This window comes from Phyllobates terribilis, unplaced genomic scaffold, assembly GCF_046119375.1.
Source record: "Phyllobates terribilis strain yellow unplaced genomic scaffold, ASM4611937v1 Scaffold_11__3_contigs__length_659146591, whole genome shotgun sequence".
Taxonomy (NCBI): Eukaryota; Metazoa; Chordata; class Amphibia; order Anura; family Dendrobatidae; genus Phyllobates; species Phyllobates terribilis.
Genome location: NW_027362771.1, coordinates 373,291,897 through 373,314,449, shown reverse-complemented (window position 1 = coordinate 373,314,449; position 22,553 = coordinate 373,291,897). Strand labels below are relative to the sequence as shown.

Here is a 22,553-nt window from a genome sequence, read left to right as displayed (position 1 = left end):
GCACCTCTGCCCCTCACACCGCTCCCTGCACACTGGCACCTCTGCCCCTCACTGCACACTTGCACCTCTGCCCCTCACACAGCTCCCTGCACACTGGCACCTCTGCCCCTCACACAGCTCCCTGCACACTGGCACCTCAGCCCCTCACGCCTCTCCCTGCACAGTGGCACCTCTGCCCCTCATGCCTCTCCCTGCACACTGGCACCTCTGCCCCTCACGCCGCTCCCTGCACACTGGCACCTCTGCCCCTCACGCCGCTCCCTGCACACTGGCACCTCTGCCCCTCACACAGCTCCCTGCACACTGGCACCTCTGCCCCTCACGCCTCTCCCTGCACACTTGCACCTCTGCCCCTCACGCCTCTCCCTGTACACTGGCACCTCTGCCCCTCACACTGCTCCCTGCACACTGGCACCTCTGCCCCTCGGCACCGCTCCCTCACTGCACACTGGCACCTTAGCCCCTCAAGCCTCTCCCTGCACAGTGGCACCTCTGCCCCTCACACCGCTCCCTGTACACTGGCACCTCTGCCCCTCACACCGCTCCCTGCACACTGGCACCTCTGCCCCTCGGTCCCTCACGCCTCTCCCTGCACACTGGCACCTCTGCCCCTCACACTGCTCCCTGTACACTGGCACCTCTGCCCCTCTCCCTGCACACTGGCACCTCTGCCCCTCACACCGCTCCCTGCACACTGGCACCTCTGCCCCTCACACCGCTCCCTGCACACTGGCACCTCTGCCCCTCACACTGCTCCCTGCACACTGGCACATCTGCCCCTCACGCCTCTCCCTGCACACTGGCACCTCTGCCCCTCACACCGTTCCCTGCACACTGGCACCTCTGCCCCTCACACAGGTCCCTGCACACTGGCACCTCTGCCCCTCACACCGCTCCCTGCACACTGGCACCTCTGCCCCTCACTGCACACTTGCACCTCTGCCCCTCACACAGCTCCCTGCACACTGGCACCTCTGCCCCTCACACAGCTCCCTGCACACTGGCACCTCAGCCCCTCACGCCTCTCCCTGCACAGTGGCACCTCTGCCCCTCATGCCTCTCCCTGCACACTGGCACCTCTGCCCCTCACGCCGCTCCCTGCACACTGGCACCTCTGCCCCTCACGCCTCTCCCTGCACACTGGCACCTCTGCCCCTCACACAGCTCCCTGCACACTGGCACCTCTGCCCCTCACGCCTCTCCCTGCACACTTGCACCTCTGCCCCTCACGCCTCTCCCTGTACACTGGCACCTCTGCCCCTCACACTGCTCCCTGCACACTGGCACCTCTGCCCCTCGGCACCGCTCCCTCACTGCACACTGGCACCTTAGCCCCTCACGCCTCTCCCTGCACAGTGGCACCTCTGCCCCTCACACCGCTCCCTGTACACTGGCACCTCTGCCCCTCACACTGCTCCCTGCACACTGGCACCTCTGCCCCTCGGTCCCTCACGCCTCTCCCTGCACACTGGCACCTCTGCCCCTCACACTGCTCCCTGTACACTGGCACCTCTGCCCCTCGGCACCGCTCCCTGCACACTGGCACCTCTGCCCCTCACACTGCTCCCTGCACACTGGCACCTCTGCCCCTCGGCACCGCTCCCTGCACACTGGCACCTCGGTCCCTCACGCCTCTCCCTGCACAGTGGCACCTCTGCCCCTCACACCGCTCCCTGTACACTGGCACCTCTGCCCCTCACACTGCTCCCTGCACACTGGCACCTCTGCCCCTCGGCACCGCTCCCTGCACACTGGCACCTCGGTCCCTCACGCCTCTCCCTGCACACTGGCACCTCTGCCCCTCACACTGCTCCCTGTACACTGGCACCTCTGCCCCTCGGCACCGCTCCCTGCACACTGGCACCTCGGTCCCTCACGCCTTTCCCTGCACACTGGCACCTCTGCCCCTCACACCGCTCCCTGCACACTGGCACCTCTGCCCCTCACACCGTTCCCTGCACACTGGCACCTCTGCCCCTCACACAGGTCCCTGCACACTGGCACCTCTGCCCCTCACACCGCTCCCTGCACACTGGCACCTCTGCCCCTCACTGCACACTTGCACCTCTGCCCCTCACACAGCTCCCTGCACACTGGCACCTCTGCCCCTCACACAGCTCCCTGCACACTGGCACCTCAGCCCCTCACGCCTCTCCCTGCACAGTGGCACCTCTGCCCCTCATGCCTCTCCCTGCACACTGGCACCTCTGCCCCTCACTGCACACTGGCACCTCTGCCCCTCACGCCTCTCCCTGCACACTGGCACCTCTGCCCCTCACACAGCTCCCTGCACACTGGCACCTCTGCCCCTCACGCCTCTCCCTGCACACTTGCACCTCTGCCCCTCACGCCTCTCCCTGTACACTGGCACCTCTGCCCCTCACACTGCTCCCTGCACACTGGCACCTCTGCCCCTCGGCACCGCTCCCTCACTGCACACTGGCACCTTAGCCCCTCACGCCTCTCCCTGCACAGTGGCACCTCTGCCCCTCACACCGCTCCCTGTACACTGGCACCTCTGCCCCTCACACTGCTCCCTGCACACTGGCACCTCTGCCCCTCGGTCCCTCACGCCTCTCCCTGCACACTGGCACCTCTGCCCCTCACACTGCTCCCTGTACACTGGCACCTCTGCCCCTCGGCACCGCTCCCTGCACACTGGCACCTCTGCCCCTCACACTGCTCCCTGCACACTGGCACCTCTGCCCCTCGGCACCGCTCCCTGCACACTGGCACCTCGGTCCCTCACGCCTCTCCCTGCACAGTGGCACCTCTGCCCCTCACACCGCTCCCTGTACACTGGCACCTCTGCCCCTCACACTGCTCCCTGCACACTGGCACCTCTGCCCCTCGGCACCGCTCCCTGCACACTGGCACCTCGGTCCCTCACGCCTCTCCCTGCACACTGGCACCTCTGCCCCTCACACTGCTCCCTGTACACTGGCACCTCTGCCCCTCGGCACCGCTCCCTGCACACTGGCACCTCGGTCCCTCACGCCTTTCCCTGCACACTGGCACCTCTGCCCCTCACACCGCTCCCTGCACACTGGCACCTCTGCCCCTCGGCACCGCTCCCTGCACACTGGCACCTCTGCCCCTCACACTGCTCCCTGTACACTGGCACCTCTGCCCCTCGGCACCGCTCCCTGCACACTGGCACCTCTGCCCCTCACACTGCTCCCTGCACACTGGCACCTCGGTCCCTCACTGCACACTGGCACCTCAGCCCCTCACGCCTCTCCCTGCACAGTGGCACCTCTGCCCCTCACACTGCTCCCTGCACACTGGCACTTCTGCCCCTCGGCACCGTTCCCTGCACACTGGCACCTCTGCCCCTCACACCGCTCCCTGCACACTGGCACCTCTGCCCCTCACTGCACACTTGCACCTCTGCCCCTCACACAGCTCCCTGCACACTGGCACCTCTGCCCCTCACACAGCTCCCTGCACACTGGCACCTCAGCCCCTCACGCCTCTCCCTGCACAGTGGCACCTCTGCCCCTCATGCCTCTCCCTGCACACTGGCACCTCTGCCCCTCACGCCGCTCCCTGCACACTGGCACCTCTGCCCCTCACGCCGCTCCCTGCACACTGGCACCTCTGCCCCTCACGCCTCTCCCTGCACACTTGCGCCTCTGCCCCTCACGCCTCTCCCTGTACACTGGCACCTCTGCCCCTCACACTGCTCCCTGCACACTGGCACCTCTGCCCCTCGGCACCGCTCCCTCACGCCTCTCCCTGCACAGTGGCACCTCTGCCCCTCACACCGCTCCCTGTACACTGGCACCTCTGCCCCTCACACCGCTCCCTGCACACTGGCACCTCTGCCCCTCGGTCCCTCACGCCTCTCCCTGCACACTGGCACCTCTGCCCCTCACACTGCTCCCTGTACACTGGCACCTCTGCCCCTCGGTCCCTCACGCCTCTCCCTGCACACTGGCACCTCTGCCCCTCACACTGCTCCCTGTACACTGGCACCTCTGCCCCTCTCCCTGCACACTGGCACCTCTGCCCCTCACACTGCTCCCTGCACACTGGCACCTCTGCCCCTCACGCCTCTCCCTGCACACTGGCACCTCTGCCCCTCACACCGCTCCCTGCACACTGGCACCTCTGCCCCTCACACTGCTCCCTGCACACTGGCACATCTGCCCCTCACGCCTCTCCCTGCACACTGGCACCTCTGCCCCTCACACCGTTCCCTGCACACTGGCACCTCTGCCCCTCACACAGGTCCCTGCACACTGGCACCTCTGCCCCTCACACCGCTCCCTGCACACTGGCACCTCTGCCCCTCACACAGCTCCCTGCACACTGGCACCTCTGCCCCTCACACAGCTCCCTGCACACTGGCACCTCAGCCCCTCACGCCTCTCCCTGCACAGTGGCACCTCTGCCCCTCATGCCTCTCCCTGCACACTGGCACCTCTGCCCCTCACGCCGCTCCCTGCACACTGGCACCTCTGCCCCTCACGCCTCTCCCTGCACACTGGCACCTCTGCCCCTCACACAGCTCCCTGCACACTGGCACCTCTGCCCCTCACGCCTCTTCCTGCACACTTGCACCTCTGCCCCTCACGCCTCTCCCTGTACACTGGCACCTCTGCCCCTCACACTGCTCCCTGCACACTGGCACCTCTGCCCCTCGGCACCGCTCCCTCACTGCACACTGGCACCTTAGCCCCTCACGCCTCTCCCTGCACAGTGGCACCTCTGCCCCTCACACCGCTCCCTGTACACTGGCACCTCTGCCCCTCACACTGCTCCCTGCACACTGGCACCTCTGCCCCTCGGTCCCTCACGCCTCTCCCTGCACACTGGCACCTCTGCCCCTCACACTGCTCCCTGTACACTGGCACCTCTGCCCCTCGGCACCGCTCCCTGCACACTGGCACCTCTGCCCCTCACACTGCTCCCTGCACACTGGCACCTCTGCCCCTCGGCACCGCTCCCTGCACACTGGCACCTCGGTCCCTCACGCCTCTCCCTGCACAGTGGCACCTCTGCCCCTCACACTGCTCCCTGCACACTGGCACCTCTGCCCCTCGGCACCGTTCCCTGCACACTGGCACCTCTGCCCCTCACACTGCTCCCTGTACACTGGCACCTCTGCCCCTCTGCTCTCACCCTTCTCCCCGGTAGGAGGGGACGTGCGCCCTCAGCCCCTGTTTCCCGCCCTGATCCGTCCCACGTGCAGGAGAAGGGGAGGTCTGTGCGGGAGGAGGAGGTTTGCGGCTGCAGTTCACTAAGGGTAGAGCTGCAGCTTCATCCGTCTCCCGGCCGTTCCCAGGGTTCTCGGTGAGGTGGACATAGAGCGGCTTGTGGCGGAGCACTGGCGGTAATACGGACGGGTCACAAGCGGAACAGTACCGGAGCCGGCCGCGGGGAGGTATGCATCTCTCAGCCCGGTCCCAGTGTCTAGACACAGCGCAGTGGTAACAGGGCACGGAGGACATACTGCTCCCGGCTGAGGTAAGCGCAGAAACTTCCCATGGACTTTGTAGTGGAGTGGGCTGGGTGCCAAGGGTTAATAGCTGTCCCTGGCGTTGTAGGACCCGCGGTGACAGCCACGTCTTGGTGCCGGCCCCTCCTGCTGCCGGCCTGCCCTGTGTTGCCGGCCTCCATACTGGTCGGGATGCTTCCAGTAGAGGTGTGGTCTGTTGTTCTCTGTTATCATCCACCTCTGCCTCACTATAGTGTTTTCTGTGTGTATCTGATATCTAGAGCCAGGGGCCCCCACTATACAGGAGCAGTGATGTCACACAGGGGCCCCCACTATACAGGAGCAGTGATGTCACACAGGAGCCCCCACTATACAGGAGCAGTGATGTCACACAGGGGCCCCCACTGTATAGGAGCAGTGATGTCACACAGGGGCCCCCACTATACAGGAGCAGTTTTGTCACACAGGGGCCCCCACTATACAGGAGCAGTGATGTCACACAGGGGCCCCCACTATACAGGAGCAGTTTTGTCACACAGGGGCCCCCACTATACAGGAGCAGTGATGTCACACAGGGGCCCCCACTATATAGGAGCAGTGATGTCACACAGGGGCCCCCGCTATTTGCAGGAGCAGTGATGTCACACAGGGGCCCCCGCTATCTGCAGGAGCAGTGATGTCACACAGGGGCCCCCGCTATCTGCAGGAGCAGTGATGTCACACAGGGGCCCCCGCTATCTGCAGGAGCAGTGATGTCACACAGGGGCCCCCGCTATCTGCAGGAGCAGTGATGTCACACAGGGGCCCCCGCTATCTGCTGGAGCAGTGATGTCACACAGGGGCCCCGCTATCTGCAGGAGCAGTGATGTTACACATGGCTGACATGCGGATGGGGTGTAGATGATGTGTAAACAAGGTAGAAGTAAAGGTGGTTTCTGGCTGGATGACCCCATGGTGGAATCTTGGGCCACATGTGAGGGTCGTGGCACTCTCTGAGGGCTGGGGTTAGGTCATTTGTGTGGACCCCTCATCACAGCGATGTCAGGGTGTCTTCTATCATGGTGGTAGTGAAGGGGCTTCTGGCTACAGGTGCCCCCCACAGCTGGGTAACGTGTTTATACATCACATTGTTATTATTGGGATTCATTTGTTGTTGTTGTTGTTGTTATTCTTGTGACATTTCTGGATTTAATTTCTAATTTTGTAACTGATATGTGGTGCTTCTGAGGCTTAGGTCAGCGGACAGTGAGGGTCTGGTGTAGTCTCTGCCCGAGCTGTGCTCATCTGGCTGGAATGTGGCTGACGATACACAGATGCAACAGAGCTACACCCGCTCTATGCTGGCAGCACATGGCACAGCCAACGTACCAGTCTGGAAATCGCTCTTATATCTGTTATCATGTGTCACTGAGGCATGTGACTGTCCTTATGTCATTGATGGCTTAGATCACAATGGGTTTGTGGTAACCAGGGTTCATTCGACGACAGAGGGTTAATATGACGAGTAATAATAATGCTATCATGTCTTTCTGCTTCGTGTAAGGGCACAGAGAGCCATGTTAATGATGTCCATACCAACTTTTTTTTTTTTTTTTTCTCCCTCACTAACTTGAAGGAAAACATGTTTGGTTGCTATGGTAACACCTTTTACGCCATTTTTTTATACAATGTCCGCTGTGTCATGTGGTGCTGATAAAGTCTGATGATGTGAGGGTACAGAAATGACATTTAAGGAATTTAGGCTTGTACACAGAAATGCCCAGGGATTCTAACTTGGTCAAAACTAGAAACCTCATGTATAAGTGTATTTAGGAAAATAAAATGGGCGTATGCCTTATATTTTATTACTGTTTCAGAGGCAAAATTACTTTTCAGTTGTAGTAGCCAAAGTTTAGCTTTCATTTTCTAACCTGCAATCAACACTTAGTTATACAGGCCCCGGTGGTGCTCATGTGTGCTTAACCTAAGGCTGGCTTACCTGTCCGACATTCACAGTCCAAGTGCAAACTGGTCATGGATCTCCTGACCCGAACTCCACAGCCTCCTATACATCTATGAAATCCTTCAGTTTGGATCAGGAGACCCGTGGTCGGTCTGTGGACTGCGGACTTGAGGCCGGTTTTGGATGGTTGCATTACCACCAGTGCATGGATGGTTATGTGTGCACTGCACCTGGTATAGTAAGGAAGGCTATATTAACCTTTGTCAGCCCTTTATGGTTGTTATTGCTTTAGTGCACATGCAACTACTATCGACTTAGATGGAGCCCCCAAATCACCCCATTATTAGTCATTGACCACTCAGCTATAGGTGCTGTTCGGACTTGTCATCCTCAGGATTTAGCACCCTTAGGCTGTGTGCCCACGATCCGGGGCCGCTGCAGGTTTGACACTGCGGACTTAAGCAACGCCAAACCCGCAACGGCCAGATGTTAAACAGCATAGGGGATGGGATTTGTAGAAAACCCATGTCCACTATGCGTCTGTGGCTCACCCGCGGAAACTGACATGCGGCGTCTTTCCAAACCGCAGCATGGCAATTTTTCCGGCGGGTCCGCATGCTGGCTTTCCCCATAGACCTAACCTCTATGAGGAAAGTCCACATGTGGAAAAAAAAAAATGGCGCCGCTTATTTACATAGATGAGCGGAAGCTTCTGGTGGCTCTTCTGCAGTGTCTGGGCCACAGGCCTGGACGCATCGTGGACACAAAACCCTTAATTAGCCACAAATTTAATGCAGCCTGGCTCAGTTGTGCTGGGCTCTAATTTAAGGAATGAAACTGAAAGGAAGAAGATGCAGATTAGAAAAAAATTTTTTGACAGGGAGGGTGATTAATGAGTGGAACCAGCTGCCACCAGAGGTGGTGAGTTCTCCTCCAATGTAAGTCTTCAAACACAGGTTGGACAGACATCTGTCTGAGATGGTTTAGTGAATCCTACATTGATCAGGGGGTTGGACACTATGACCCTGGAGGTCCCTTCCAACTCTAACATTCTGTGAGAAAGAGGCTAAAGTGGCCTGTTTTTGTTCATGTTTTATGCCCATTGCTTCCCTGAGTCTGTCTTTTTTTTTGTTTTTCAGTCTGCCATGCAGTTCCAGAAATAGGGACCTTTTTGTTTAGTGCTAATCTTTATGGTCTTTTCAAAGGGGGCGGAGTTCTTTGGGGGCGTGTCTGTATACTGCTTTGATTATTTAACTTATGTGCCATGCCCTCTTGTAAAGATAATAAAAATTTGTTCTAAATAAAAAAAAAAAAAAGGTCCTTGTAATCATATGGCGGATTAAAAAACCCAAAACAAACTGTTCTCTTGGGAGTAGCAGGAATATAGGAAGAGCAATAACTGGCCACTTAAACTGGTTCCAGATTCTCCTTAAAGCCGATATTAATTTGTATCATCAGTTATTAGATATCAGTCTGCACAAGGGATGAGGACCAGTTGATGACAGTGTTGATGTCACAGTGGTCTAACAATCAGAAAGTGTTTTCTTTTTGGTCGGTGGTTGCTATGGTGATGTTCTATTACCCAGTGCATAGATCAAGCTGAAAATAGAAACATTGTGTTATATTTGTTAATTGCTGTCAAAATTACCAATATGTGAGAAGGCGCTTCTCCTGGTAAAAGTTCAGCAGAGAATTCTGCTTCGTGGCTGTGAATATAAGAGATTTTGTATCTGTGTAGCTTTATGTTAATAATATTATGGTCAAGTATATTTATGTGAGGGAAAACAATATATTGCATATAGGAGAGTTTGGCGCTAATATGAGCAGGTAAAAAAGCAATAGGGCATGCTACGATCGCTTGTAGTAACCTTGGTGTTTCCCAAGTGCTGAAGAAGCTGTGGCTGCTGCTCATTGTAGTGTAATCTTATAGCTTTCCACCTGTCAGCCTGTAACTGATGCTCCACCGACTTGTGCTCTGTGAATGGAGGTTTACCTTTCTAGCCTTGTTGTCCCATGTATGTTTACAAATGGTACCGTCCTAGCCTTTATGTGGATAATGCATAAAAAATAATATAAAAGAACCTCCTGGTTGAATTTACCTTGCTGCAGGCTGCATTGGCTGACAGTCGAATGCAATGATTTCCAACCTGTGGTTCTGGAGTCACGTGTGGCTTGCAGTGGTCGGCCAGCTTGGTGCATTAGCACAAGGTCTAGCAAACAGCTATGAAGAGCAGGTCTCCAGATGGTGGCCTTAGAGAGTAGCCCTCACAGAAGATCAGATCTGGATGTGGAAAGAAGATGGTACTGCCAGTTAGGGGGTCGCCTGATGTAATACTGTAGTGGGAGTGTTTGATCCAAGAATACTGAATGGAGTGGTAAGGTGGGAACACCTGGATGTAAGTATGCTGCCTATAAGGCTGAACGACACTAGGTCTTGTGATTTCTGGGGGAATGCTTTGGTTTGTAGTTATACAGGTAATGCGAGAGGCTCTGTGTGTCACTACTTGAGGAGGGTAGGAGAATTGGATGTTAGTTACCGGACGGTTCTAGATGTGGCTCACAACCTTCTGTCAGAGTGGCGTGTGGCTCTTAGGCCATGGACCCACTATCAGTATTTGGTCAGTATTTTTTCTCAGGAGTGGGTGATAAATGCAGAATTGGTGACTTGTTTCTATTATACCTTTTCTCTGATTATTCCTCACCTGGTTTTGGCTCCCACGCCTGAGAAAAAATACTGATCGAATACTGACCAAATACTGATAGTGGGGCCAAGGCCTTAGGCTAGGAAAGGTTGGGGATCACTGATCAGATGTCTATGGAGGACCTCCTGACTCTCCTTGAACAGTTGATATCTGGAGAAAGATGGTATCGGCCTTTTAAATCTTTGTAGCTGATCCAATTGTTCAGAGCGGAGATAAGCCGCCACCAGAAGAGTCTGGCAGTGCCTCTTCAGGAGAAAACAGGAACCCTAAAGGCCCCGTCACACATAACAAAATCGCTAGCGAGATCGTTAGTGCGTCACGGTTTTGGGATCGCTGGAGAGTCGTTCCGTGATCGCTGGGGAGCTGTCAAACATGCAGAACTTATCAACGATTTCGGCCGCCCCAGCGATCTAACTAACTATCTCGGCGGTCGTTGGGATGCTTTCACACAGCAGCTATTTCAACGATCCACACCTTGATGGGGACTGTACTGTGTCACAAAGGCGTGCATAAAATCACTTTTCCACGCCCCCTCATCTCCGATTGGTGGACGCTACTGCGTTCTGATTGGGCGTTCTTGGTTTAACATCGCTACTGCGTCTCTGGTCAGATGGGATCGCTACTGCGTCTCTGGTCAGACGGGAACGCTACTGCGTCTCTGGTCAGACGGGAACGCTACTGCGTCTCTGGTCAGACGGGAACGCTACTGCGTCTCTGGTCAGACGGGAACGCTACTGCGTCTCTGGTCAGACGGGAACGCTACTGCGTCTCTGGTCAGACGGGAACGCTACTGCGTCTCTGGTCAGACGGGAACGCTACTGCGTCTCTGGTCAGACGGGAACGCTACTGCGTCTCTGGTCAGACGGGAACGCTACTGCGTCTCTGGTCAGACGGGAACGCTACTGCGTCTCTGGTCAGACGGGAACGCTACTGCGTCTCTGGTCAGACGGGAACGCTACTGCGTCTCTGGTCAGACGGGAACGCTACTGCGTCTCTGGTCAGACGGGAACGCTACTGCGTCTCTGGTCAGACGGGAACGCTACTGCGTCTCTGGTCAGACGGGAACGCTACTGCGTCTCTGGTCAGACGGGAACACTGGTGTGTGCATTGTTCCTGTACAGATGTATGGATGTCCATATATTTATATGAATGTATATATACAGATGTAAATGGCCATTTATGTGTATGCATAACTGTATGTTTGAGAGTATGTATGTGTATATATAGTTATCTGTATACGTATGTGTATATGAGTGTGTGCGTGTGTGTGTATATATTTATGTACTTAAAAATATGTAGGAGTACATGGATGAATCTGTTTACATACGAGTACACGAATGTATATGTGTGTGTGTGTGTATATATATATATATATATATATATATATATATATATAATATATGGACTGCTTACTGCCGTGACTACTGCTACTACTGAAAGAATGAGAAACAAAGCTTTTGCATAGTAGAACACACAGTTTATTAGACACATCAGTACAGAAATGTCAGTGGTGTAGAAACATGAGTAGTTGCCCACTATAGGTTCTGATGCTGCCAAGGAACAGCACCAGAACCGTTAAAATACTGGCAGTAGTTGTCGCGGCAGGTCTTCGCATCATGGGTGTTTCTGCCATGTCCCACTGGTTGAAGGCCTGCAATTGCAGGAACGTTTGCACGCCATTCACAGAGCTCCACTTCCCCATTGGCTGGGTCCACAGAGTCCACGAAGCCAGGTGGACAGTACGTAATTGCATCACGTCGACAAAGAAAGTTGTGAAGCGTGCAACAGGCCAAAACAACAGAGTCTATTGATTTAAGCTTCATGTTAATTGGCGTGTGAAAAACTCTGAAGCGGTTGGCCAGGACAGCATGTCAGAAAACGCGCTGCGTGGGTGTGTGTGCATGAGACCCCTAAAATATCTGCCAATGCAAAAGCATATATATACAGACAGAAGCCAAGCCCTCCCTCCCTGAAAAGCAATGATAGCAGATAATTGGTAGATGTCCTATAAATGAATTAAAAATGGAAACTCATTTGAGACCCCAAACAATACCTACCTCACTAAAGATGTCAGATTTCTTCAAAGTGGAGTCACAGCCCGAGAACGCTGGTGGGATCCGAAAAAACAAGGACGCAGTAGCGACCACCAATCGGGGACGAGGGGCGCAGAAATGTCCAATTTATGCACGCCTACGTGTCTCAGTTCTGAATCGCTAACGAGGTCGTTGATAAGGTGTCAAATACAGCGATGCACACTGCCCAGCGGGAGCGCAACGACCCAGGAATGGTCCAGGAGGCTTTTTAACGATCAGCGATCTCACAGCAGGGGCCTGATCGTTGCTACCTGTCAGACATAACGAGATCACTAGCGAGATCGCTATTGCGTCACGAAAACCATGACGCATCAACGATCTCGCTAGCGATCTCGTTATGTGTGACGGGGCCTTTAGCTGAGCATCTGTGTGTATGAGGGTGTCGAGAGAAATGGCTCTCAGCAAATTTGGTTATTTCTCCCGATCCCCAGATCTTAGGAATGCTCAGCTAAGCGTTCCTGTGTCTTCTCTGAGAGTCACTGCCAGACTCTCTCTGCTCCAAACAGGCCAGATCCTTCTCTCCCCGACGTCATCTGTTGTAGGAAAATCAAAAGGCCCAATTTTAACAAAGTGATCATTTAAGTTCTATGGTGCCCTTTAGAGACATTAGTTATGTAAAGGCTGCTTCAGGCGTCCGTGCAAATCAGTGAGAGCACAGAGCACAATGCACAGACTGGTCATAGCTCTGCTACCCGATTGTCAGAGCCTTATAGAGCAATATGAAGCTGTGACACTTGGGTCGGGAGACCTGCGTCCAGTCTGTGCATTGCGGTCCATGCATGGTCCGATTTGCATGGATGTCTGAGGCAGCATTAATACTGATGTTGTCAAGCATCACAATATTGATGGGGTGTCCTTAAAGGGCTTGATCACTACTGTACAGCCCCATCAAAACTGCTTAAATGTCCCATATAAAATAGAAAAGGACATATACTCCCCTCCCAGACCAGCGCCATTACAGTGATGTTGGCTCTGCGATTCCTGGTGGTCTTGCAATATTGGCTTCAACAGTTGTAACATAGAAGACAATCCCTTTAATATGATGCAATTAATATCGGATCAGTCAGAGTATGACTCTTGGCACCCCCAGCAGATGAGTTGTTTGGAGGGCTGCAGCGCTGTTGTAAAAGCTGCAATCTCTTCACTGTTTATGTTGCACCTTCTGCCTGATAACATGTATTTAGTAGCCGCTGTGCCGGTATTGTGGTGTTGTCCTTCTCACTTCAATGGTACAATGCTGCAATACTCCTCTGACACTAAGTGGTTGACATGCAGGTGAATGGAGCAATGTAGACATCGTGTGACACTGTGGCTCCTTTGATGTATATAGTGATATATATGCATGTGTTCTGTTCTGATTTTTTTCAATGATATTTAATATTTTTTATTAGTTTTTATAATAAAAAGTGATTAGCTCTTTGTGATAGGTTCCCTAAAAATTGGCCAAGAGACACATTTAATAAATTAAATGTGTACTAAAAAGAAATCATAAAACTGCAAAATTTGCAGATCTGTTGGTGTGAAATTTGACACCCTGGAGTCCTACCATCCAAATTGACGTTTTTATTTTTTTAGGATATGTCTGCACTTTTGTCACGGTGTATGTTGTATTGTAACCAGGGCATATGCCATAAATGAGGGCTTCTCTTGCGAGCTACTCAGCTGGAGGTAACAATCCACTGGTTGGGGACCATGGCTCTGTATAATAAAGTGCATCATGGAAGTCTATATGGTGAAGTGACTACTAGCCCTTAATATGGATCTTTGGGTACTATTCTGGCACTCAGGTCTGTGTACTTAGCATTCATGTGTTTTGATGTTATTGATGTAAGCAATACAGTTTGTGCAGAGCTATGCTATTGTGCATGCCAGAATTAAGCCTCCATCAGGTTCATATATCCACACATTAATATAGATGCTCACATACATATAGTAGTAGTAGTAGTGTGTGCATTCTTCTTGGGGGGAGGAGGCTTAAGAAAAGCACTTGTTTTACTCCTATAAAAAAAGGAAGCGTTGGACATGATTTTTATGCATTATAAAATGTTTGGGTTACTACAAAAATACCACAAAGCTAAGAAAAAAATGTAATCCCAGCCTTGGCACTGCATTGCAGAGTTCACTCCTTTTTTATACTGCAAGTATTTGCAATACATGAGATTTGCTGCAACATAAGTTCAATTAAACAATCACATTTGATTTCCTATACTCATCAAGTAATCTTAAAATCTCCTTTTTGCTGCGTCTTTGTTACCTACCTTCAGCTTTATGGGATTAAAATGTAAGATTTAGAGGCTGCTGCTACTTCCAATTTCATTAAGCAAAATGCTGTTTTTTTCCCCTTCTAATAATTAAAGTAGTCGCCATGTTATACTTTTAGCAAGTGCGTCCTTTATGTTGTGTATTAGTATGTAAGACTGTGGTTTATTTAGAGGTTACTGTGGGGGGCCCACCACTGCTGCGGCCCTCCTGTAATCTATGGCAGCCCTGCTCTGGTTGCTGTGAACTACTGACTGTTTTAATTTGCATTTGTTTTTTATGTAAAAATCATGGAATATACAGAAGCGTCTCAATTTAAAAAGTTAACTTCTTCTGTAATGACTTTTGTAAGTTGAAATAAAAATGAATAGAAAAGGAATACAGATAAATCAAGTTTTTACATATAAAAATCAGAAGTAATTGCACACAGTATACTGTATAACGGCTCATTAAGATGTCAGTGAGTTTTCTCATATCTAAAAAAAAATAAAATAAAAATAATACCGAATTTCATCAGTGTTTTGGATCTGATTTTTATCAAAGTTTGATCAGTGTCCATTTTACACTCAGTTTCATTAGTTATTCTCATATTTAAGAAAAAAATAGGGAAAGCTTGAGAAATCACCAATCAAATAGTCTGTGAGAAACAGATAGGACACGGATGCTATCCGTGTCCTATCTGTTTCTTTTTTTTTTCTTCACGGACCCATAGATTTGCATTGGTGAGTGCGATCAACCATTCAGATTAAAATTGGACATGTCTCTTTGATTTTGTGTGGCCCACTTAAATGGACATGTGAACAGCCATATAGACTATATAAATGGTATGAGTTGTATCCATGAAAAGGAACGTCTAAATGAGCCCTAAGGGAATAAAATAGAACCAACCTGAGTGTCCAAAGTAGCAGTTCATCCTGGCATAAGACATCTGAACGGCATAGGGTAAATGTACTACTTTACAAGAGAGAGGCTTTGTATAGAATGGTATGGTATCAGTTTTTCTGTATTATTCACTTAAATACAAAACTGAAGGGCTCAATATAACAATTTGAGAGTCCTCAGGGGTTGCAGCCTTTTAATGGCTAACTGAAAATATAATAAATAGCAGCTTTGCAGACTACTCAGGTCAACCACTGAGGACACTCAAATTTTAGTATTTTGCGATCTACTGGCTAACACTGTACAACAATATATTTTTCAAGACTACATATAGAAATTCACCTAAAGGGACCTTTGTGCTCTGTGTCCTCTACAATGTTTGTCTGGTCAGCTTCTGTGCAGAACCATGAATGCTACAAGGCAAATAGACTTACACTGTCCAGTATTGTGTTGTTTCCTACATTACTAAGAAGTGGGAGGATTGTTTCCATTCGGACACATTTTCTTTTTTCTAGTTTTTATTTCCCTCTTGTGTTAGCCCCACAGACCTGCAGTTTTGTAGTAAGTTATCAGTTTCCGTGGTCTCTATGGTTTTTGGATGGATGTGTGCTGTTTTTAGCTTGGTGTCATTGCTGGCATGAAGACCTTATCTGCTGCAGGAATGTGGGGGGTGACCTTCATTGCTAGAACAAGTAGAAAGTTGAGGGGATAAGACAGCTTGTCACTTCTGAAACTTGTGTTGCACTTCCAATAGTGCTTGAAGAAATGTAGTATTATTTATATAGCTTCTCTGGTGTGACCATCTCCGAATATAACACTGTCAGGGATTGTTTAAAAAAAAAGTTACATTTTCGGTAGTTTTTTATTTATACAAATCAAGTGTAATTGCTGTATAATGAGACGTTATTTTTCCTCATTGATGTTAGTCTATGGGAAAAGTCCACTCGCGGATCTGCAAGAGAAGTTGACATTCTGCTGGTCTGAAAGATGCTCCACGTATCCGTGTCCACTGGTGATCCGCAGGTGCACGGAGACGCACAGTGGATATGGGATTTCTAGAAATCCATCCACTATGCTGTAACATCTGGACGCTGCGGGTTTGATGCTGCATAAACACGCAGCGGCTCCTGACCATGGGCACATACCCTTATAGTTGTAGTCATTTTGGGAGTTTATGGTATACTGTGTAGCTACTGCATTTAATTATTATTACATTGTTTACTTTTGCAAACAATCGTGACCATTGCCAATGATCAATATAAGTGTTGTATTATTGATGGAAATTGATCACTCATTTATATAACTGACATATCGGTAGTCCTCCCCCATCTTTTCTCTAGCACTGTATTAGTGCGGACATTGAAACGTGTGCAAACTCATTCGCAATATGATTCTAATACATTGTATTAGCCTAACTTCTCAGATCGTAGTAATAGATTATCTTTGATTAGACATAATGTCTTGTTTAGAGAAACATTAACATCAGTTTTTCATCTCCTGGAATTAAACACTAATGGTCCTGATGCAATAAAAGGAAGCGTGCGTTTTAGAAAGGCGCAAAGAACAATGCTGTATTACAGAATTGTATTATTATCTCCATACTATGAATGGTCTTTATTTACATTCTGCCGTGTTGTGTTTTCCTGGTTTCTGCTTTATATGAATACATACCTTTCAATCTTGCGTACGGGCTTCTTCAGACGAGAGTTTTTCCCATCCGTATGTGTAAGTTTAAGCAGATCAGTAAAACATTCTTTAGACGTGGCATGCAAACGCCAATCACATTTTGTCATGCGGTCGTTGTTCCATAATCGTGCGACATTTTCAAAATCACAGCATGCCCTATAATAATGGCGTATTTCAGAACTTTAAACCTTTTATATTTTACATCCATATTTCAGTACATACTCTACTGTGTGTAAGATGACACAAGCGCACCAACTTGGAAGGAGGGTACCAAGGGCCAAAGACAGCGATGGTCCTCATTCAAACGTATTGGTGTAGCTCTAATGGGAGGAGGTTTGGGAGGATCTGACGTGTAGAGAGGGAAACCAAACTTCCCTCTTAAAATAACTGTTTACAATGTGCAGATGGGTAATAATTATCCATTAAAGCTGAGAATATTAGATGGATATTCTCGATTGAAGCTGGGGCTGATCACTGATGGCCCGGGTTCTCTAACTTACAAACATCAGTTGTTGTTGAAGAAACCACATTTAGCCTGGTGAACTGTAGCATTACTTGCCAGTTTTACAAATAGATGGTGGTCCATGTAATGCTCCCTGTGCTAGCTGACAGTGGCTGCTTTACATCCATGTGCCTTAGTATTACATATAGATGGGGATTTTCATGAGACCAACCCTTCAGCTATACCTCAATTTCCTCACTATCTAAGAATGCCATGAGTAAATTTTTAGAGGACACTGGCCTTTATTTCTTTAATTTGTAATTTTTGTTTAGTCTCTTATTCCGTATAATATAAAAACATATACCTAGCATACCTGGTAATGCAGTATTGCCATGTACTTGTAGTAGCACCTTAGTAAAGAATCTGCACTGTCAAGGGGAAAAAAAACTAATGCGACCTGCATTTTATATTTAGCTATAATAAAAATAATGTGAGCAAGCACATGCAGCTGAGGAATGGATTACCGAGAGGAAATAATTTATTTGGGATCTGTTAAATGTGTTACGTAACATACTTAATGCTCCTGAATGCCCTTGCACTCTGCTGCATTCATTAGGAAAGACCTACTTCCATGTTGGTGTCTTGTCTAGCACAGAAACAACAAGCAGAAGTGTCTGAACATTAGAAAAGGCTGTAGCCTTTCTCCAGATCTATATCGTATATGTGTACTTTCTAATTGTAAATAAAATCTAATTACCGTATTTTTCGGACTATAAGACGCACCTAGGTTTTAGAGGAGGAAAATAGGAAAAAAAATATTTAAGCAAAAAATGTGGTCATGATGCCCTGTTATAGAGGAGGGAGTCTGCTGCTGACACTGGTATTCGGGTAATGTCCTCCATCCTGGTATGTATGGCCCCTCCTTCCTGGTATATGTGGCCCCCATCCCATCTTGGTATACGTGGCCCTCATTCCCATCCTGGAATGCATGGCACCCCTTGATCCCCCCCCCCCCCATCAAGGTATGCATGGCACCCCTTGAGCTCCCATCCTAGTATGCATGGCACCCCTTGAGCCCCCACCCTGGTATGCTTGGCACCTCTTGAGCCCCCACTTTGGTATGCTTGGCACCCTTTGAGCCCCCATCCTGGTATGCATGGCACCCCTTGAGCCCCCATCCTGGTATGCATGGCACCCCTTGGACGCTGGTCATCTGGACGCTGCATAAGACTGTGTGCCCACTATGCGTGTTTTAAGGCTATGTGCCCACGATGCAGAAATGAAGCAGAAAATTTCTGCAGCATTTCTGCATCTCCCTGGCAGAAAAAAACGCATGCAGATTGTGCATGCGTTTTTCCTGCAGAATACATGCGGATCCACATGCGGGTTCACATGCGTTTCCGCATGCAGATTGACAAGCACTTTCCAGGCGATAGCATCACTTGGAAAGTGCTTGACAACTAGGTCACACTGTATAAATCCATGCAAACAGCATGGATTTATACAGTGTGAACCGTAAAAATTAAAACAAATAAAGTTATACTCACCCCCGAGGCCCCGGCGTGGCTGCAGCGCTGCTTCCTGGCTGGTTCCCGGCTGCCGGCATATCGCGAGACAGAGCGGTGAAGGGCCTGCGGTCACATGACTGTGACGTCACCGAAGGTCCTTCAGCGCTGCTGGCATTCAGAGAGAAGACGCCGGACAGGTGAGTATAAACTTTATTTGTTATTTTATTCTTTTTTTACAGGTACAATGGTACCCAGGTCTGGATGAGAGTCTCCTCTCCTCCAGAACTGGGTACCATCCGCACATAGAGACGCATAGAAGCCGCTTGTAAAAATGTACAGTCGCGGTTTCTGTGCGTCTCAATGCAAGTCAATGGCGGGAGTTCCGCTGCACTTCTGCAAAATTAAATGACATGCTGCGGATTTTTGTACGCAGCATAAACGCTGCGGAAAAATCCGCTGCATGTGCATAGAACATGCGGAATCCCCTTGGGGACCATGGGGTGCGGATTACCTAGCGTTTTACAAGCGTTTCCGCTGCGGAAATTCCGCAGCATAAACGCTTGAAAAACGCTACGTGGGCACACAGCCTAAGCGTTTCCGCAGCGGCAATTCCACCACAGAAACTCTTAAAAAACGCTTGGTAGAAGGCCTGCCATGTTCCCCAATGATAATCCGCATGTGCTGTGCACATGCTGCGGAAATTTCCGCTGCGGATTATCATTGCGGAAAAATCTGCAGCACTACCAATTATTTTGCATAAGCGCGATGTTTTTGCTGCCATTCACTTGCATTGACTCGCTTAATATCCGCATGACTACATGTGCACATGCGGATATTAAGCGATTCAATGTGCGGATGGTACCCGGGTCTGGAGAAGAGGAGACTCTCATCCAAACCCGGGTACCATAGTACCTGTAAAAAAAAAACAAAAAAAACATTATACTCGCCTCCTTTAGTGGTGCGTCCTGGCTCTCCGGCTGCTATATTTTTTATATAGTGTGACCAAGTTAGTTAAAAAAAAGAATAAAAATTGTAAAAAATAATAAAAAAAAAACACATTATACTCACCTTCCGATGGCATCCGGTCTCCCCGGTAGCTCGCGGTGGTGTAAAAGGACCTTCCAGGACGTCATTTAGTCATGTGACACTTTAAGGATTTTTTTTTTTACTCAAAGCGTATCATTACTTAGTTTTCCCCCGTTTTTATAGAATTTAAAAAAATGCATGTTACAAATATAACTACAATCATATCCAAAAGTTTTGAGACTGACAAAAATGTTGTTGAATCATTGGGAGAAATTGCACCTGACAGATGTCTAGATCCATTTTTTTTTTCATGGCAGTATATTTTAGGTACAGTTGTAAGTGAGCTCACTCCCTTGGATGAAAAGCCTCCACACATGAATGGTCTCGGGATCCTTTACTTCTGGCATGACACAAGACTCATGGTAGTGATCACCGTTGCATCTCTCTAAACCTCATCCAAGAGCAACTTTTCCCAACAATCCAGGTGCAATTTCATGACAACGCCTTTTTCGGCGTGATGACCAGGAAACTCCCCTAGGTCTTAATCCCATTGAGAACCTGTGATCAAGCCTCAAAAAGTGGGTGAACAAACAAAAACACAGAATTTGTGAACACCAAGCACTAATTAAGTAAACATGGGCTGCCATCGGTCAGGATTTGGCTCAGGAGCCGATATCCAGCTTCTCATTGACTGAAGCCTATACGTGACGCAACAAGTCACGTCACTCTTCAGGAATAATGGTGCTGCTGCAGGACGTTGGTATGTGCATTTTTTTTTTTTTTATTGAAATCCTGAAATGAATAAATTGAGGAGGTTCAGTAGCGGACGACGTTTTTTTTTAAATTTCTAAACCTAAACATATCATGGGATGTATGGCACAAGATGTTAAAGGGAACCTGTCAGCTGATACATGCTGCCCGTGGTTTGGGCAATATGTATCAGCCACTTGCTGTACGATCAAAGCCATGCATATTTGTCTCTGAAATGATGCGTAGTTTCAGAGAGAAAAACATATTTAATAGCTGGCAAGGACCGAGCTGCGCTATTGACTAGGGGAGAAGCCGCCTGGGACCCGCCTGTATAACTAGTGCACAGTGCGGCTCGGTCCTCGGCAGTTGTTAATCTCATGGCTGAGATCGTACAGCAAGTGGCTGACACATGCTGTCCATGGTTTGGTGGTATGTATCATCGGACAGGTTCCCTTTAAAGAAGCAAGAAAAATATATGTAGAATTCCACAGGATGTCATTCTGGTTTTAAAAAGTATGCTAGTGCATATGTGTCTCCTGCTTGACGGCTATAATGAAACCCTGTATTGGATGCCTTCCCTCTTCCATCCATTACTCATAGGGTCCCATGTCAAAACAAATCTATTTGTTAACCATGTTTTTGCTTAATATTGTATCATAACAAATTATGACAATTAAAAAGAAATTAAGGGTCACATCTGTAGCATAAAATTTGTCGCAGAAATGACTTGATTGTGCAGTGACTATCTGCATTAAAGGGGTTGTTCCATGAACAAAACACATTTTAATTAATAGATCTTTGAATAATAATTTCCACAATTGGATGTGTTTATCTCAGAACAGGAACTTTTTTTTAAAATCTGATATATGTGTCCCTGCTGTGTACTGTGTAATGCTGAGTCCAGTTCTTGGTGGGCACATATACCAGTCCTGTGAGCTCATCAGTCAGCGACATATAAGCTCACTCGCTGCTGGAGTCCTTACCTCACTGATTTAATTTCAGACAAGCTCAGAGGCCTGGAGACGTGGCAGAAATAATCACTCCTGTGTTACTTGCCCAAGACAGAGAAATGTGTTACTTACCTCAGAAAGAAGCAACTTCAAGCCCCTGCTGTGTCCTCTGTATACTCGCTTATGTGCCAACTGTGAACTGGAGCAGCTCTGTACAGCCGTCACACAGCCATTACACAGTAGGAGCATATTTAGAAGATTATCCCAGCACAGGAACATTTTTTTTCTAACCCATTCAATTGTGGAACTTATTACAAGAATTGTTGAAACCACACAAAATCTAAATTTGGGGAAAAAAATAAAGACTTTAATATAAAATTCCACAGTTCACCATGAAATCTATGCCTGTTTTTTATTTTTATTTTGAAGCGTGTATGGTGTTTTGTACAGCTCCAGTCATGTGAACTGTACTGTGTGTTGGTGTAGGATCTGCAACAAAATGTGAGCAACGCCTGCATTTCTAGTTTAAGAACACAGCCTTTAGTATTGGGGTGCAGTCTTTCACACACAAGCAGTGCTGTGGAATCGGAGTCAGCGTCCATTTTGGTGGAGTCGGTGTAAAATGGACTGACTCCAACTCCTAAAATATATAATAAATTGGGTTCAATGCAGTTTGTGGGGAATATTTTTTCATAAGAATTTGGGAAAGTTATGAAATGTCCTATTCCTGATCTAAGGGTCTAGACCAGGGGTCCTCAAACTTTTTAAACAGGGGGCCAGTTCACGGTCCCTCAGACCATTGGAGGGCTGGAATATAGTTTTTTAAAAAAAAACTATGAACATATTCCTATGCACACTGCACATATCTTATTT

At 49.2% G+C, this 22,553-nt stretch overlaps 1 protein-coding gene and 1 long non-coding RNA gene across 10 annotated transcripts in view; one reads left to right on the top strand and one right to left on the bottom strand.

The window, feature by feature from the left end:
• Positions 1-5,214, bottom strand: part of LOC141166345 (uncharacterized) — a 37,268-nt gene extending 32,054 nt beyond the window's left edge. Inside the window, exon 1 of the long non-coding RNA XR_012251283.1 lies at positions 5,128-5,214. This is a non-coding gene — a long non-coding RNA (uncharacterized lncRNA). The remainder of the gene's footprint in view (positions 1-5,127) is intronic.
• The window catches only part of TJP1 (tight junction protein 1), a 486,079-nt gene that overhangs the window by 352,330 nt on the left and 111,196 nt on the right, over positions 1-22,553 (top strand). The window contains exon 1 of one of the 9 annotated variants that reach the window (XM_073652941.1): positions 5,194-5,389. The exons of 7 other annotated variants lie outside the window; for them this stretch is intronic. The gene's annotated coding sequence lies outside the window, so the exon portion shown is untranslated. Of the gene's footprint in view, positions 1-5,193; positions 5,473-22,553 lie in introns of those variants that run through there. One more of the 9 variants, XM_073652938.1, reaches the window with a different exon arrangement.